The sequence below is a fragment of the Suncus etruscus genome, chromosome 4, assembly GCF_024139225.1.
Source record: "Suncus etruscus isolate mSunEtr1 chromosome 4, mSunEtr1.pri.cur, whole genome shotgun sequence".
Taxonomy (NCBI): domain Eukaryota; kingdom Metazoa; phylum Chordata; class Mammalia; order Eulipotyphla; family Soricidae; genus Suncus; species Suncus etruscus.
The window spans coordinates 3,213,303-3,231,237 of NC_064851.1; the positions used below are offsets into that span (position 1 = coordinate 3,213,303).

Below are 17,935 nucleotides of genomic sequence, written 5' to 3' on the forward strand. Positions count from 1 at the left end.
TCTCCTCCTCTAGTCTATTTCACACCCTCCTTTCATTGTCATTCGTCTTCTATCTTTATTTCTGCTCTTTCTCTTCAGGAGCCTTCCCTTCTGGGCCACCAGGGTTTGGTGGGGTGAGGGTTAGAATGTTGGTGTGTTGGTGTGTTTGTTTGTTTATTTGTAACTTTCTGGTGTGTGTTTCTGTCAATCTGCTACTGTTTCAACTGAATATTTTTACACTCAGAAATTTTATTTATTTATTTATTTTGGTTTTTTGGGCCACACCCGTTTGATGCTCAGGAGTTACTCCTGGCTAAGCGCTCAGAAATTGCCCCTGGCATGGGGGGACCATATGGGACGCTGGGGGATCGAACCGTGGTCGGGATCTTTCCTTGGCTAGCGCTTGCAGGGCAGACAACTTACCTCTAGCGCCACCTCGCTGGCCCCAACTCTCAGTAATTTTTATGTGTAAGTTTTTAGACATTCTGTAGCAATAATTGGTAACAAGTAATCCACACAATTCCGTTGGAAGGCTAGATTCCCTAGATTTCATCTCAAGCCAAACTTTGTGGAAAGTAGAAACCCTCAATCTCGGGACCTTGCTCAGTCACAGGCCCCCAAACCCCAAAATGTCAGGAAACAGCAGGCCTGTCTTCTCCAACTCATCAGGAAGGCCTGTCTTCAGAAAGTGATGCCGTAGTCGACTGTCAGCTTTGATCCGAAAATAAAATGTGGAATGTTATTATTGGAACAGAGGCACTGAGGATGCTACGCCCGTCTTCAACCCACCCCCCACAACTTTCACTGGCTAAATAACTTAAACGTGAAGCCTTTTAGCTAGGGAATTTGAAAAGCAACTTAAAAAAAAATGGTCGTTTTCAAGACCTTCAAGATCAGAAAGCTCAATGGTCTGAGTGCCTGCAAAGCAGCTTTGTGTGTGGGAGACCCAGATGTGCTCCCCCGCGCCTCATGGGCACTTAGGCGCCACCAGGCTTGATCCCGAGCACAGAACCAGGAGCAGCCCCCGAGCACCACCAGCTGTAATCCAAAAAACCAACGTTAGAAATGCTCCAAATTAATCACATGATCGAAGGAACAAGCATTTGTGGGGTTCAGGGTCTTGGGCTAGGGGCTGGAGCAATGGCACAGTGGTAGGATGGTTACCTTAAATGCAGCCAACACAGGGTAGAGCCAGGTTCAATCCCCAGCATCCCATATGGTCCCCCGAGCCTGCCAGGAGTGATTTCTGAGTGCAGAGTCAGGAGGAACCCCCTGAGCACTGCTGGGTGTGCCCCCCCCCCAAAAAATAAAGGTCTCAGGCTAGAGCATATAGCAAAACCAACACCCTTTCAGTAAAGACAGTCTTCAAATGACACTGGTTTCAGGATGAGCAGTGTGTGAAAATGTAGCCTATTACTCGGCACCTTTGTGCTAGGTGTCACACGGCCCTTGGGCCATGGCTACCACTGCTGGCTCTTCTCCAGCCTCATAAGAGGAGAGAGGAACAGGTGGCCCCAGTGCTGGCCGGATTCTCCCGACCACCTGGCATCCCAGTTCTCATCCATGGTCCCAGCACATTGTCCTGGGTGCTTTAAGCTGTGCATGTTATTAGTGGAACCCTGACGGCCACTCCACTCGCAGTTTCCAGGACAGCGTTCAGCAGTTGCAGGCAAAAGCAAGAGAGCTAGCAGTCCAAGGTAAACCTTGGCCTCTTGTTCTCGAGATTGTGCTCCTCTCGGAGAGGACAGTCGCAGGCCCAGGGAGCCTTGAGCACATTCAGGCAGCTTCCTAGGGCTGAGCCCGGATGGTCTCAAGATGAGGCGTGTTGAGTACGTTTACTGCTTTGTGGTGGGGTCACGACCTTCAAGGAAGTCTGGCGTGTTTGAGATTCTCTCCAAAGACTAGAAGACCAGCTTCATGTGTGGGTACTTAATGTCAGGACTCACACGTGGTTCATTCTCTCTTAAGCCAGGACGTGTGGCAGGAAGGCAGAAGGTACCATTCCGTACCTTTTCTGCTTTTCTGTGACACACAGTGGTGTGCTGGTTTCAGACGTTGCTTGGAAATTAGCTTCTTGGCCCAGGGATTTGGCTCATGTTGAGTAGCGGCCCAACTCGGGGCTTCCCCACCACAGCCTTGCAAAGTCTGTCCCTGGTGGCCTCGTCCCCCAACGTCACTGGTTGTGGCTCCTATTCAGAAGGAAAGTTAGGGTCAGGGAGAGAGCTCAGAGGACTTGGCGTGTCAGAGGGAGCCCCAGATTCCATCCAGCTCCACATGGTTTTGCCAGCACCAGCAGGTGTGATGGGTACCCCACCTCCAAGTTATGCTTCTGACTATTCAAGTGATAGTGTGCCATGACTATAAAACCTGCTCCTAATCCACTCACCAGGCTTCTGTCTCCTTAATGTGCTCAAGAACAAATGAAGATGACAGGAATCGCCTTTTACTTAACGTTAGCTAGATGGTGATTCCATCTTCCAAGGTCACCTCAAGCCTAGCCATAGCTCCGACTTTCTCAGATGCGTTCTCTCCAGGTGTGTGCGACAAGCGTGTCTGCAGCCCTTGCACCGGAGATGAGGTCTCAGCACATCCGTCTTGGGACCGCGTTCTCCTTCAGGTGTTTTGACAAATGTGGCTTTATGACAAAATAACGTGGCGTCTCCTGCCCACGTGAGGGAACATGACTGAAAATCCAAAATTGTAAAGGTGGGCGCCACTGTGCCTCCTCCCTCAAGTGTGATTCTATGCAGGCCTCAGATTGTGGCGGACCCAGCTGGGGTCTCTCGAGTGTGCCTGCCCAGCGCCTCTGACCTGAACAGCCTTGACAGTTGCATGCCCCTGGTGCGGGAAGGCCTCAGAGTTGTGACTGTAGCCTCCAGGGTCCTGATAGCCTGCACCTCCCTTCCGTGTCCTGAGGCGCTGACATCCTGACTCCTGTCTGCCCAGCCTGTGGACTCACAGCTCCCTTCCAGGTGGGCTTTTCTTTTAGGGAAGGCTCACACAGGTGCTCAGGACTTATTCCACGAGTGTGGTCCAAAAAAAAACAACAAGAAAACAAAACAGAAACACGTTCCTAGATTGATGCATTATGGAAACGTGACTACATGTTAACACGTAGGTAGCCCTCTGGGCCCTTCATTGTCTGATGGAGGCTTTAGCCTGAGTGTCCTCTGGGTCCCCATCTGTGCTCACAAGGACAGCCTCCCCTACGCTGTGCTCCCAGCTCTTCTCCACCTGGCAGCCCCCTGGCTCCTTAAATGGTTTCTACTTGTGATCCCTTCTCACCTGAGACATTTTTACACAATCTGGGGTATATTCATATATAAATTAGGTACACACAACAAACATTTACCAAGACTAAATCATAAATGGATTTGAACGCTGGCTGGGTGCTAGGGTTCCCTTTCCTAGCTGTTTCCTTCGTAATCTGTGATCTGCACCTTCACCTGCGAAGGTGAAGCCAGGAAGCCCATCACAGCCCCAGAGAGAAGGTGGTTGTGAGTGTTGGGTTTGTCATTCTGCGAAGCAGCAAAGTGCCAGTGCGTTGGGCTGCTGCTGGCCCCAAACACTGCCTGCCCTCACTTGACCTATGGGTCGGTCCTTTTGTTTAGCAGTGTCTAAGCATATGAGAATCACGCAGTTCGGGCTGAACTTGGTCAGGGAGCCCAGGAAAGCAGCGGGTAGTGTGGGCACACAGCCACTGAGTTTGCTTGTTAAGAGCTAGTGTGTGTGTGTGTGTGTGTGTGTGTGTGTGTGTGTGTGTGTGTGTGTGTGTGTGTGTGTGTGTGGTGGGGGGGCCAGAGATAGCATGGAGGTAAGGCATTTGCCTTGCGTGCAGAAGGGCAGTGGTTCGAATTCAGGCATCCCATAAGGTCCCCCGAGCCTGCCAGGAGTGATTTCTGAGCGTAGAGCCAGGAGGAACCCCTGAGCGCTGCCAGGTGTGCCCCCCCCCCAAAAAAAAAGAACTAGCTTGGAGGGAGGGATAGAGGGAAAGGGGGCATTGGTGGTAGGAATGTTGCACTGGTGAAGGAGGGTGTTCCGTTTATGACTGAAACCCAACTACAATCATGTTTGTAATCATGGTGCTTAAATAAAGAATTTATATTAAAAATAAAAAAAGAGCTAGTAGGGGCCAAGAGCTCATGACAGACACCAACAAGGAGCATGGTGGACTGTGCAGCTGATAGGAAAGAAGAGGGACGAACAAAGCTGGGATTCAGCTGGGATTGGGGAAGCAACAAAAGTCATAGGATTGAGGAAGAAAAGCAAAAGTAAGTCCCCGAGGCTGATGTAGCAATCAGGAGAAACACTAGTAGAAAGTGGGTTGTCTAAGCCACATGTGCATGCCAACTCACATGTCGGGTCCCCAGCAAGAGTATTTGTCTTTTGTTTGGTTTTGTTTTGTTTTTGGGTCATACTCGGCAGCCGTCACTCCTGGCTCTGTGCTCAGAAATCGCTCCTAGCAGGCCCAGGGGACCATATGGGATGCCAGGATTCAAACTACTGGCTGTCCTGAATTGGCTGTGTGCAAGGCATATGCCCTACCGCTATGCCATCTCACTGGCCCTAGTTCCTCAGACATATAACCACCTAATTTTTGATAAAGGAGCAAGAAATCCTAACTGGAGCAAGGAAAACCTATTCAACAAGTGGTGTTAGCACAACTGGTTAGCCACTTGCAAAAAAGTGAACTCAGACCCCCAGCTAACACCATGTACAAAGGTAAAATCCACATGGATTAAAGACCTTGATATCAGATCTGAAACTATAAGTTATATAGAACAACATGTAGGTGAAACACTCCAGGACATTGAGACTAAAGGCATCTTTAAGGAGGAGACAGCACTCTCCAAACAAGTAGAAGCAGAGATAAACAGATGGGACTATATTAGGCTGAGAAGCTTCTGCATCTCAAAGGAGATAGTGCCCAGAATACAAAGGCCACCCACTGAGTGGGAGAAATTATTCAAGATAAAGGACTAATATCCAAAATTTACAAGGTACTGACAGAACTATACTAGCTGGTTGGTTTTTATTTCAGTTTGCTGATAGGTGGGAAACTGGTAAGCTTTTGATTCCAAGTTAGCTGAGAGAGGCGTTTCCCACCGTGCTGGAACTCCTGCTGCCCTCGTAGGCTGGAGAAAGCCATTGTGCAGAGGAGACTTGGTGTGGCTGCAGGAGCCTGCGTGGAGTCAAGGGAACTCGGGTGCAACAAGACAGCTGTGAGCTGGGGCTGATGGGACTATGCACAGATGAGCAGACAGATAGACTGATGGGCAGACAGACTGGCCCTTTCCCTGCTACTGCTTCTCCTAGATTTCGTCTGTTTGTTATTTCACTAGAGGGAGTAATAATGCTACATTTGGGGGTGAGCTTTTTAGCTTGCCTGACTCCTGTCTGCCCAGCCCCTACACTCACAGCACCCTTCTAGGTGGGCTTTTCTTAAACTTCTAAAAACCTTTAGAAGCCAGGTGTCAGAATCACCACCATTATACCACAAAAACTAGACTGTGGCCTTTTTTTTTCCTTCAAGTTTTCTCTCTTTTTTTTGGGGGGGGGCTGCACCTGTTTGACACTCAGGGGTTACTCCTGGCTATGTGCTCAAAAATTGACCCTGGCTTGGGGGGACCATATGGGATGCTGGGGGATCGAACCACGGTCCGTCCTAGGCTAGCGCTCGCAAGGCAGACAGACACCTTATCTCCATTGCCACCTCTCCGGCCCAAGTTTTCTCATTTTAATTTTGGTGATAATCTGACTTTTGTTTTTTGCCTTAATGTGGCTGTAATGTAATTTATCCAACCATTTCTGCACCGTTGAGCATTAAAAACCTCCAGTTAATTTACTAATTTTATGCAGCAGTAAGCCCTTTTATTCATGGAGGAATATGGAAAAATTTTCCATATGTTGGACTGTTAAATCACAAAGTAAGACCATTTTGTGGGTCTTGACAGACACAAACTACTTTGAATGTGTCCTAGTTCTAATGGGTCGGAAGACGCTGACCACCCTCAGAACGTTCCTGAGTTTTTATGTTATCTCTCTAGGTTCACAGATTAGTGACTTTGATTCCTATTTTGTTGTTATTTAATTTTTTTTTATTTGTTTTGGGCCACCCCTGATGGTGCTCAGGGTTACTCCTGGCTTTGTACTCAGGGATTACTCCAGGCCCTGCTGTGGGCAACGTGGGATGCCAGAGACAACCCACCTTGGCCACAGACAAGGCAAACAGCCTCCCCGCTGTGCTATGGCCCTGGCCCCTGATCCCTGTTTCAGTGTTGTATGCTCATTGGTCACTCGTTCAGAAATTTACTGTTTCTCCTTAATTGGTTGTCACCTTTTTGATGTGTATGTTTTTCTTGTCTGGGTGAATAATTTCCTTGTCTGAAGATTCAGAAGTTCAGAGTCTGCCTTCAGGAGTTGACCTCAGCGAGGTTTTGTAGCGCTCTTAGAAAGCCATAAATAGGACAGTGACCCAGGATTGCTTGGGCTAAAAATACCTTCCCTGAAGATCTAGGAGCTTCCTCAGTGGGCACCGACCCATTCCTTGGTGTTGTGGGGGGCTGGGTCAGCCCTGGGAGGTGCGTGCCTGTCTCTGGTAGAGCTGGGTTCCTGTCTGTAAATGTTGAAGCCCACTTTTGGACACTAGCTCTGGAAGCCAGGGGCAGCCAGGCAATTTGGGTCAAAGGTGCTCAGGCTGACTCTTGAATAAATGAATAAGTGCCCAAGGGATCGGGCAGACACGGGTCTGGGAGCAAATGCCAACAAAGGAAATAATCCATGCACAGTTATGGAGATAAAACAGGTTCAAGGACTTCCACTGAAAGCCTTCCACTCCTGGCACTAAGACCAGCAAGCAGAAAGTGCAGTCTCTGGGGCTGGAGAGATAGCATAATGGTAGGGGGTTTGCCTTGCAAGTAGATCCCAGGCATCCCATATGGGCCCCCAGCCTGCCAGGACGATTTCTAAGTGCAGAGCCAGTAATAATGTCTGAGTGCTGCCAGGTGTGGTCCAAAAACCAGTCAATCAATCAATCAATAAAGTTTAAAAAAATGTAGCTGTAGAAAACCGAAATAATGAGTTTTACCCCAGAGACCCAGGGGTCTTTATTGGAAACCCAAAGACCCCCCCCATGGGAGATCAGGTAGGGGAGGGACCATCCGAAAGATGCTTTACTCCAAAGGTGCTTCCACCCAATGAGCGAATAGGATGGAAACCCACAGGGTACCTGGTGAGTTCCCCCTCCCCCCCATCCCCCGTGGTGCCCCAGGGGACCAACGGGTCTCCGGAGTGTAAACTAGCGTACACTCCAGACCATTGAACTCTCTCCAGCCCCCTAACATTTGTTTTTTGGGTTCTTCGGGGGGGGGGGCATACATTTGTCTATTCTTGGGGCTTACTCCTGGTGGCTCAGGATAACACATGCAGTGCCAAGGATTGAACCCTGGTCAGCCACGTGCCAGGCAAATACCCTACCCGTTGTACCGACGTCCTGCACCAGGCCCCCAACATTTCATCTGCAGTGTTGGCAGCTCACCATGTGAGCTCACCACGTCTGGCAGCGTGTCCCGTGGGAATGGGACGGGACATTCGCCGAGCACAAGCCCCAGGCCAGTGAGCAGGGCAGCAGGCTTCCTTCCCTCTGAAGTGGCTCAGTCCATCCTTGTGACACTCACTTTGGATGGATTTTGTTTCTTCCACAAGGCACCGAGCAGCTGTAGAAAAGTCCTGTGAAACATGCCCTTTTTGTTTGTTTGTTATGTGTTTTGTTTTGGGATGATACCTGACACTACTCAGGTTACTCCTGGCTCTACTCTTAGGAATTATTCCTGGGAGGCTTGTGGGACCCATAGGGATGCTGACCATCAAATCCAAACAAGGTTGGCTTTGCCCCGTGCTCTCGCTCCCACCCAACCTGCTCTTTTAACAGCTTCCAGGCTCCTTCTCTGACTGAGCCTCAGAGACCAGGCGGTTCCCGGCTTGAAAACGGGAGCGCTTAAGTGTTGGTTATGTTTTGAGGGGCTTGGGGATATTTTGGGTCACACCTGGTGGGCTCAGGGTTACTCTTGGCTCTGCGGTCAGAAATCGCTCCTTGGGGGATCATATGGGACGCCTGGTCTGTCCTAGGTCAGTTGCGTGCAAGGCAAATGCCCTACTGCTGCAGTATCGCTCCAGGCCCCTTAATTGTTGGTTCCGATGAGTCAGAGGTAGGCCCTCGTTTGAGGTTTTCTCTGTGTAGAAACTAGGTAAAGGGGGTTTCGTTGGTTAATTGTTCCTTGGGATAACACCGCAGATCTGCCAGGTAGTCGGTCCCCTTAGCTTACTTCTACAGAGTGCTCTTGGAAGGACTTAACATATATTAATGCGTTGGAAGGACAGCTCCTCAAAATAAAAAGTTACTTGCTGGTGCAAGACTTTGCTTCTTCCTTTCACCCTGCACAGACTGGCATCTCACCCACTCTTGTTTGTAAAAAGCACTTTGACTTAGAGCTCACCGGCTGCTCTTTAAACCAGCAGGTCCCTCATTCCCTCTCTGGCTGGTGTGCCGCTTGGTACCAGCTACTTTGACTGTTGGTGTCACCAAGCAGTTCCCCGGGACTGGGTCAGCCTCAGAGGCCACACACCCCATCCCCGCTTCAGAATGGAACCAGACAGAATAGGAGCTTCACGAAGCTTCTGGAAGCAATTGGACACCGAAAGTCAACTAACGTGTTTCTCCCAAACCGCCTGAGAAGCTGGAAATCATTTATGAAAGAACTGAGTAGATCCTAATTTCTTTTTTTTTTTTTTGGTTTTTGGGCCACACCCATTTGATGCTCAGGGGTTACTCCTGGCTAAGTACTCAGAAATTGCCCCTGGCTTAGGGGGACCATATGGGACGCCGGGGATCGAACCGCGGTCCGTTCCTTGGCTAGCGCTTACAAGGCAGACATCTTATCTCTAGCGCCACCTTCCCGGCCCTGAGATCCTAATTTCTGAAGAGACCATTCTTTTTTTTGGTTTTTCGGGCCACACACATTTAATGCTCAGGGGTTACTCCTGGCTAAGGCTCAGAAATTGCCCCTGGCTTGGAGGGACCATATGGGACGCTGGGGGATCGAACCACGGTCCTGATCCTTGGCTAGCGCTTGCAAGGCAGACACCTTACCTCTAGAGCCACCTCACCGGCCCCTGAAGAGACCATTCTTAAGAGCAACGATCTTTTCTGTGTGCAACTCCATAATTCCTCAGGGAAATCAGTTTATCTTCATTGCCTGTCCTGGAACTATTTTGTTTGGGGCCATGCCTGGCAGTGCTTAGGGTTTAACTCTTGGTTCTTTGCTCAGAAATGACTTGTAGTGTTTAGGGGACCATGACGAATGGCGGGGATTGAACCCAGGTTGGCCGTTTGCAAAGCAAATGCTCTATATGTTGTCCTGTCTCGCCTCTCCAGCCTCCGTGGTGCTGCTTTATGAGGCCGAATCCCTCGCGGTCTTTTCCACCATCCTCATTTTTTTTTTTACAGACAACCGTGCAGCCTTGGCTGGCTGTCCTGTGTCTCCGCTGAGCCTCCCGAGACAAGTGTGAGGGTCTGAGGTGACTCGGTCTTGTCCTGGACTGACCTGCTAGAGGGCAGCCTCCACCTTGATGAGGGATGAGGAAGGAGAGACGCCCTGTGAGCTAAGGGCTTAACTCAGGACTCTGGTGCCAGGCCCGGGCGTGCAGCCGTCTCCCACCGAACACACATTCGCAGGCTCGTGAATGCTCTGCTGTGCAGCCTGTGGGACCCTCACCCCTGCCACAATCCTGGAGCCTGTAGTTTGATTTCAGAAACAACTCGCTTTCCCACCTCTCCCGGTTCCCCTCACAGGAGTATCTTTTCCCCTTCTCCGATGGTGTCAAGGCTGCTGTCACCCTGTCAGGGGGGTTACTGGCCCCTGGACTTGCCAGACATCTGTGAAGGCCCTGAGTAGTCACCTCCTGGAATTGAACTTCAAGTCAGGCGCCTTGGTCGCTCTCCCCACCCCAAGTCCGAGCTTTGCCAGACCCTGCATGACTGTGACACTGCCAGCTCATACCCTGGTTCACAAGCGCCCAGAACTCCTCACTCCGCCAGTAGCTGGTCAGCCCCTGCCCGGAGCCAGGAACAAAGCTGTATGCACGATTAAAACGAGAACGAGACGGGCCCTGAGTTCTGAGGCTGCTTCAGATTGGGGGCCAGGTGGAGTTCCCAGAGGGGCAGGGGCGGGCTGGGTTCGAGGCAGCCATGGAGATCAGACAGAGCACATCAGGCCCAGAGTGCCGCCGTGGGGTGGAGGAGGGCGGCGCAGGCTTGGTAGGTTTCTGAACAGAATGAGCCAGTGCAAAGAGGTCGGAGCCGGAAGCAGCTAATTACTGAGGTCTTTGGGGGCCAGGAAGGGGTGCTCGCCTCAGACCCAGATGCCTTTGAGACTCTGAGCGTGTGTGCGGGAGGGAAGTGTGGGGGCCCTTTCAGAGCAAAGAACTTGATTCATGGAGGTTTGCTGAAGGTTTGCGCAGCCCTGAGCTGCCCAAGCTTCGAGTAGATCGGTGTGTTGTGAGGACAGTGGGCCTGTCCCCACAGAAAAGCCGTACTGACTCGGGCAGGGAGTACCAGGTAGGCCCGGCCCACGTGGCAGCCTGCCAGGGAGCACTGTTCTGTTCCCTGCTCTGAACCAGTTTCCCTCACGTCCCCTCCCGCCTTCTACCTCTGCACCGAGCACCTCACTGGCTAGCTGAAAGCCTCCAGCAGAGGGGTCCCCCGAGATGCACCCTGCTCGCTTGCTCGCTCATCCCAGCCAGCATTTCTCCCAGAGAGATCTTCCCCCTCTTGTGAGTGAAGAGACCTCCCCCCCTTTACATGATGGTCTTGCCCAGCTCTTGGAGGGTCATTCAAGACCCATCTTCGGGGACCGGAGATAGCATGGAGATAGGGCATTTGCCTTGTATGCAGAAGGACGGTGCTTCAAATCCCGGCATCCCATATGGTCCCCTGAGCCTGCCAGGAGCAATTTCTGAGTATAGAGCCAGGAGTGGCCCCTGAGTGCTGCCAGGCGTGACCCACAAAAAAACAAAAAAACAAAAAAAAAACCCTAAAAACAAAAAGACCCAACTTCCATTCAGGGTCTCAAACTGAAGTGACCCCCTCCCCTACACCGCCAGGACTGAGGACACCAACCTCAGTACTAGTTACTGTTTGTTTCCTTTTGGGGTTTGAGGCCACATCTGGCTCTCTGCTCAGAGATCTCACTCTCCTCACCTGGCTTGGAGGACCACCAAGGAGTGCCTGAGATCATATCCAGAGGGGCCACTGCCATCCCTGCTGTGTGATTGCTGCGGTCCGTCCCCAGTTATTGTCTTTAGTTCTCGACTCGACCAGAAACTCCTTGCTCAGTTTTTTGGTGGTTTTCTTTCTTTTTTTTTTCCCAGTTTGGCTAGTTTGCCTGCCCCCCTCTGTGTGTCACTTAATTGTAGCATCATCCATGCGGGAGCCCCCCCCCCTCCGCACCCCCGCCCCCGTGATGGCACCACCTCCCGTCACACAACCGCTGTGCCTGAGTTGGGAGCGGAGAGCCCCAGAGGCCCTCAGCTTCATTCCACAGACGCTGGAGGAGACTGGCAGGGACCTCAGCCATCCTTCATCCGGGCACTCCTAGGAGTCGGCTTCTAGAGAAATGGAATGGAAAGCCAGGGTGAGCTGCTCACAGCCACCGAGGCCTGCTTCATCGTGGAACAGCCCTCAGGTGGCTGGGGTGGGGAGGGGAGTCAGGAGCAGTGAGGGTGTGAGAAGATGGGATTTCCTCACCATTCGTTTCTCACCCCAAACCAGAGCCCCCAACGTCTGTCTGCTTCATCTGCTGGGGTGAGGATTGGCCTCTGTGGTGTTTCTTGCTGCTCTGAGATTAATCTTCTAAAACAACATTTCCACATTTGTGAAAGTAGATTGAACCAAAAAGTTCAATTCCCTCCCCCATAAGGAGCACCTGGGGTGCTGCCAGCTCAGCCTTGGGGGAGGGGGTATTGGGCCACCGGTGCCCCCCTCCGCTCTGAAGGTCAGCATTTCCCCTGCCAGTCTGGGTTTCAGGTTTACGCCAGCCAGCCAGCTAACCTGTGCAAAGACGGGGTCATGAGAATTAGGGGTGGCCCGTCTTGCCACCTCATCAAAGAGCCCCCAGAAAGCCTGGCAGAGTGTGGAGACCAGAGGAAGGTGTAATTGGTGGCGCCTGTTCTGGCTTTCCCACGTCTGTCCTGTGGAATCTGCCCTCCCCAAGCCTGCTGCTTCTGAATAGGTGATTTTGCCTAATGACTGAGGGGGGCGGGGAGGTGCTCAGAGCCATTGCTGGGGCCCCTCGCCCTGGAGTGCCGGGGTATTGATCCTGAACCCGCGACTCCTGCAACAAAGCCGTGCTCCAGCCCCTTTGAGCCTCTCCCCAGGCCTGCTGGCCACTTTGAACTCTGTTCGCTGAGAGAGATGAGAAGACAGGAAAGGGAGGTGGGGAGAAAGGCTAGGCTAGCGCTGTTGAGCTTTTCACGAGGACCGGCAGGCAGACTGGCAGTTGGAAACCACTGATGTAGGCAGGAGAAGAAAGCCCAGAAAGGAAGGAGGAGGATGGCTCAGAACAGCTCCGCTGAGCGTGGGGCCGCCCCGAGCCTCAGCGGAGTCTGCACAGATGGGAAGTCCCGGACAGCGGCCTCTGAGCCGGGCTTGCTGGTGCGACCACTCCACTCAGCGGCTAAAGTCGTTCACAAGTCACTCCAGCCCCTGTGAGGACTTCTCCAGGAATTCTGGAGACATCCACCTGGTTCCTGGGCCAGAGAGAAGCAGTATCCTGTGGACAGTTCTTTTTCTGGCAGCTCATTTCTCTTGAAAGATGCCTTTGGAGATGCAGAAAAGATGCACAAAAGGTGACCGTTCTCTTATAAGCCAATCCACCTTATTCTCCAGGGGAAAAGAAAAATAAGCTAGTCAGTCGACGTGACTTGGGTTCCAGGCTTTCTCTCTCTGGGCTTGTGGGGAGGCTCGGCTTTGCTTTTCCTCTTCCCCAGCCTCTCAGCTCCACTCCCGCTGGGTCAGCCTCACTGGGCTTCGCTTCCCTAAGCGGCTCTTATCGGAAATGTGCTAATTACTGCCATCACCCCTCCTTCCATCTTCTTAAAGGGCACCAGCCCTGTTCTTCTGAAAGCTGCAGCGGCTCCCGGGCCAGAACACTGGGCTGATTTGGATCAAGTCCTGCTGCTTTCTTCTTGGGCTGCTGAGAAATAGTGTTCATAGGGTGCCAGAGAACAGAAAACCCAGAATCGGTTCGCCCAAAGCATCATTAGTGGAACCTAGGTAGGCCTTTTTGTCTGTTTTGTTTCGGGGCCACACCCAGCGGGGCTCAGGTTACTTCTGGTTCTGCACTCAGAAACTACTCCTGGCAGGCTTGGGGGACCCTATAAGATGCCGGGGGTTGAACCCCAGGTCCGTGCCTTACCACTGTGCTATTGCTCTGGCCCCTGGGTTGGCCTTTTGTTAAGCAAAATAATAAATGCTGTTTGGTGACATCGTACTGTATGTCCTCTGCAAAAGAAAAATAATGCAACCAAAGCCATTTTTGGGGTGTTCTTTAAATATACCAGCCTTTGGGGTGAGAGCAAAGATGGGTGGTGGCAAGTGGCTGCACTTCTTTGGGGAAATGAATGGCTGCATGTTGCCTGCATCAAGCTGACTGAATTCACAGCAGGAAGGCCTGACATGACAGCACAGCCTTGCCCGCTGGGCCGCTCCGCTCCGTAGATATCACTGCCAGAACCTTTGCTCTCCCGTGGAGCAAGCATTATCCTCACAGAGCCTTTTTAAAACAGGCCACTGAGAAGGCTGAGGGACAGAAGGAGACTCCTTGTCTGGTGCCCAGATCACTGGGCATGTGCTGGGAAGTGGCAGGCAGAGTGCACTCCTGCCCTCCCTGCTGGTAGCTGGCACCACTCTCAGCTCCCAGGGCCTTGAGATCAGCCTGCAGTCCTCCCAGGGCAGGGCCGTACATCACCTGGGCCAGCTGCCACCCACCGCAGCTTCCTTCTGTTCTCGCCAGAGGGGTTCCCAGATGTCTTCTTCAAGAGTCCCTTCGCGCTTCCTGCTTAGATTTGGTTTCTCCCCTGCGTTGATTTTCTTAAAGATTATTCTAGTCCCTGCACACATCCACCCCAAGTTAGGTATTGTACCAGTGAGAAAATTGGGGCATTAACGAAATGAGCTGCTGTGGCCAGGGCCTGGGGCACTCGTACCTGCAAGGCCAGTGCAGCCTGGGCACCAGGGGGCCCAAGTTGGACTGTCCCCCAACCCCAGCTCTCTCGCTTCCTGTGCCGTAGGCAAGACAAGAAGGGAGAAAGGTGCCTCCCGGATTCCAGGAGGGTGGCGGTGCAGACTGGGACTTGTTCCTCCCTGGGCTCCTTTTTCCTGCAGGAAAAACAAATGGCGTGGGACAGAGCTGGCCAGTGGGGTTCTTACTAAGGCAAATGTTGGGATTTGTCTGGAAGTCGTTTTCTGTGATAGAGCCTATTCTCCCCATAACTTAACAAAATTATTATTGCTAGTAGAGCCCTCACTCTTGGGCAGTAGAGGACCAGTTTAATTCAGAATAGCATTGCCAAGGCCGGGCCGATAGCACAGTGGTTAGGGCTTTTGCCTTGCATGCGGCTAACCCAGGTTCCAGTTCTGGCATCACATAGAGTCCCCCAAACCTGCCAGGAGCAATTTTTTTTTTTTGGTTTTTTTTGGGGGGGGGTCACACCCGGCAGCGCCCAGGGGTTACTCCTGGCTTCATGCTCAGAAATCGCTCCTGGCAGGCTTGGGGGACCATATGGGACGCCGGGATTCGAACCGATGACCTTCTGCATGAAAGGCAAACGCCTTACCCTCCATGCTATCTCTCCGGCCCCCAGGAGCAATTTTTGAGCCCTGAGTGCTGCTGGGTATGGCTCCCCGCCCCCTCCCCCCCCCAAAAAAAAAAAAGAAGCATTGCCTGGTGTGTTTTGGCATTTTCCTTCATTTGTCAAAAAAAAAAAAAAAGTCTTGAAACCCATTGCTGGTCATTCCAGTTGAGATATTGCTTTGAGTCAAGTGATTTTTCTGGGATTTCACCCTCTAACCCCTGCATTTTCCCTTGGTGGGACCTCCCAATTGAGTGAAGACCTGGGGCTTGATGGAGGCAGAATAAGTATTGCCTGTAGATGTGTGGAGAGGAGTCGCAGCACCTGTTGGCCTCAGACCCATGTGCAGCTGGATATCTAGAAGCACGTCAGCGTTGGGGATGATTCTGAATGCTGGTTCTGGGAACAGTGCAACTAGAACCGCCGGAGGGAACCAGAAACTCCTGCAGCTGGGCTGGGAGGCCACCCAAGAGCTAATTCTGATGTCGGAGTCATAGTTGTGGCCTGGATGTTAGGAAGATACCAGGAATTTCCAAAGTTCTCTAGGTGATTCATATTAGAGGGAGAGTTTGGAAGTCACTCTTCTAGAGCATTTTAACCTGTGTGAGTGGGGTTATAGAGCAAGGATGAGGAGGAGGGAGAAGCCAGGCTAGGAGCACAGGGCAGTGCAGGGGCCCCAGTGTGGGACCTCTGTGTGCGTGGCCTATGCACGGCCCAGCCTGGCCACTCTCCCTCATTTAGTTGGGCTCGATAGACCTTTTGGGGATCACTTTCAATGCCTGTGACATGATGTCCCAGCATATATAATTTTCATATAGTTCTGTGTAGTTTGTTTCTTGTTACTTATTTAACACCTTTCTGATGCAAACCTTGAGAAACCTGCTTGCTAACCTGTGGCGGGGGAGAGACAGAATTAGGAGGGCAAAGTGAGCGTGACTGAATGGTAGTGAGCAGTCACGGTGAGCAGCACCTGGAGTGGTCCCTGAACACAGAGCAGGAGTGATCCCGGTTTGGGGCCTGGAGACAGGAATTCTCCGTCAAAGGGAAGACGTTCCTCCTGGCACGCAAGAACAAGCACTTACTTTGTTCCCTCTGCCAAGCTCCACCAGCTCAGTGTGGGAACTCACTGAAGATGACACCTGATGGGTTTTCCTCACGGCTCAGGCGCTGCTCCGTTTCCTCAGCCAAACCTCTGCCTCCTCCATGTGCTACCGGGCCCCAGGAGAGGATCCTAGAGTGAATCTCACAGCTGAGGGAGGTAGAAGGGACAAGAAGGATTAAGTTCTCTGCCAGGGTGACTCGAGCGGGCGCCGTGCGGGATCAAAGCCAGCCGAGGCTCAGAACAGCAGCTGAGCTTGAACAGAACTTCTGTCGCCCTCGTGCCGGTGCCCCGAGTCACTTCCAGGTACTGGTCACATAGAGCGACCACAGGTAGCCCTTTGCAGGCAGCCACCGGGGTGTCTTTCAGCAAGAGGAGGGCCACGCACTTGGCGGAGGCTGGCATGGGGCTGGGGTTACATTGTGCACTGGGCTCATTGGTTCCTGAAATCAGCTCCCTTGTCAGTGCCCTGGCCTGACACAAGAACCTACACCGGTGTCTGCCTGTCCTCTATTATTTGTTTGTGTCCAAGAACTGAGATGTCTATTGTTTGCTTTTGGTTTTTGGGCCACACCCGGCTGCGGCGCTCAGAAATCACTCCTGGCAGGCACCGGGATCATATGGGATGCTGGGTTCATCACTCTTCGGCAGTGTGCAAGCCCCGATGAGATGCCTTTTATCCTTGACTCCTGGAGAGTAGAGGGCGCAGAGATGTAAAATTGCCAGAAGCGGCCCAAAGCCACCTTCATGTCCTTTCAGAATTCGCCAGATATTCATCACTGTTCATCACTGTTCATCACTGTTCATCACTGTTGGCTGTTGCTTTCTTAAGGGTTCCTGGTACATCACTTGTGTGGGAGCATGTTGTGGGGCCTCTGACACTTTCTTTTTCCAGGGTCTTTATTTTTACTCACAACTCTTGAGTTCCAGGAATGTCTCTTCCATCTCCTCCCCAGAATCTGTCAGGTCCTTCACTCCTGGTGACTGTTAACTGACTCGAGTTTCCAGCGAGACTCTACAAGAAGGCTCCTCGAGGAAGAGCCCCTTATCTTGGGAAGCTGGGTTTGAGTGTGTCATGTGAGCTTCTCGGTGTCTCTTGGGTGTTTTGTTCACTCACGTCTCCAGCAATCAGGGAAGCTTTTCCCCCACCGTGCCCACGTTGGCCCCCCTGTTACAGGCAGCTGCTCTCATTTTCAGCCTTTCCTTCCTCCTGGGCTCTGGTCATTTGCAAGGTCTGTCTTCAAGGTTGATGACTCCCCCCCACCCCCCATCTTTTGTGCTCCCTGCTCAAGCCTGCCCTTGAGTGCCCCCAGGGAATTTGTCCCTCTCTCCCCTTGGCTCTCTTTCCTGCTCCCTCAGGTCAGCCTGAGATATAAACTTAGTCTTTTCCAAGTCTTTCCCTGGGAATGCAGAGTTGCTTGCTTTTCTCAGTTTCCTCCAAATGGGCGGGTGTGTGGTTGTTTTTTTTAATACCCTGGGCTTTAACAGCTGATTCCCCAAAGGACCAAAAAAAAAAGGTGAAAAAGAAAAAGTGGGGTTATAGCAGAAGCCTCGTGCCCCAAGTCATTGGAGAGAAGCAGATCTGGAAGAAAATGTTGATGCAGGAAGTAATCCACACACGGTTAAAGGGATAGAACAAGTTTAGGACCTCCCACAAGCAAGCTTCCACTCCTAAGAAGCCAATAGCTCAGTGGTGGAAAACCGCAGACACCAAAAGGCATTTTCCCCTGAGACCCGGGGTCTATATAGCAAGCATTGGACCACAGCCTGGGGTGGAGGTAGGGTAAGGGACCCGTCCAAAGGCTGCTTCCATTCGAAGGTGCTTCTGACAATGAGTGACAAGCATAGCCTGAATGGGTAGGAGTCCATTCATCCAACAGGGGTTATGAGTGGTAGGAAGGAGCCAGCCTCTGTGACAGCTACAGGGGGTCTTGCAGTATGACCCTTTCC

General features: G+C 51.9%; 1 protein-coding gene across 2 annotated transcripts in view; it reads left to right on the forward strand.

Moving 5' to 3' along the window:
- TCF20 (transcription factor 20) overlaps window positions 1–17,935 on the forward strand; it is a 129,051-nt gene that overhangs the window by 99,308 nt on the left and 11,808 nt on the right. The window lies entirely within an intron of this gene.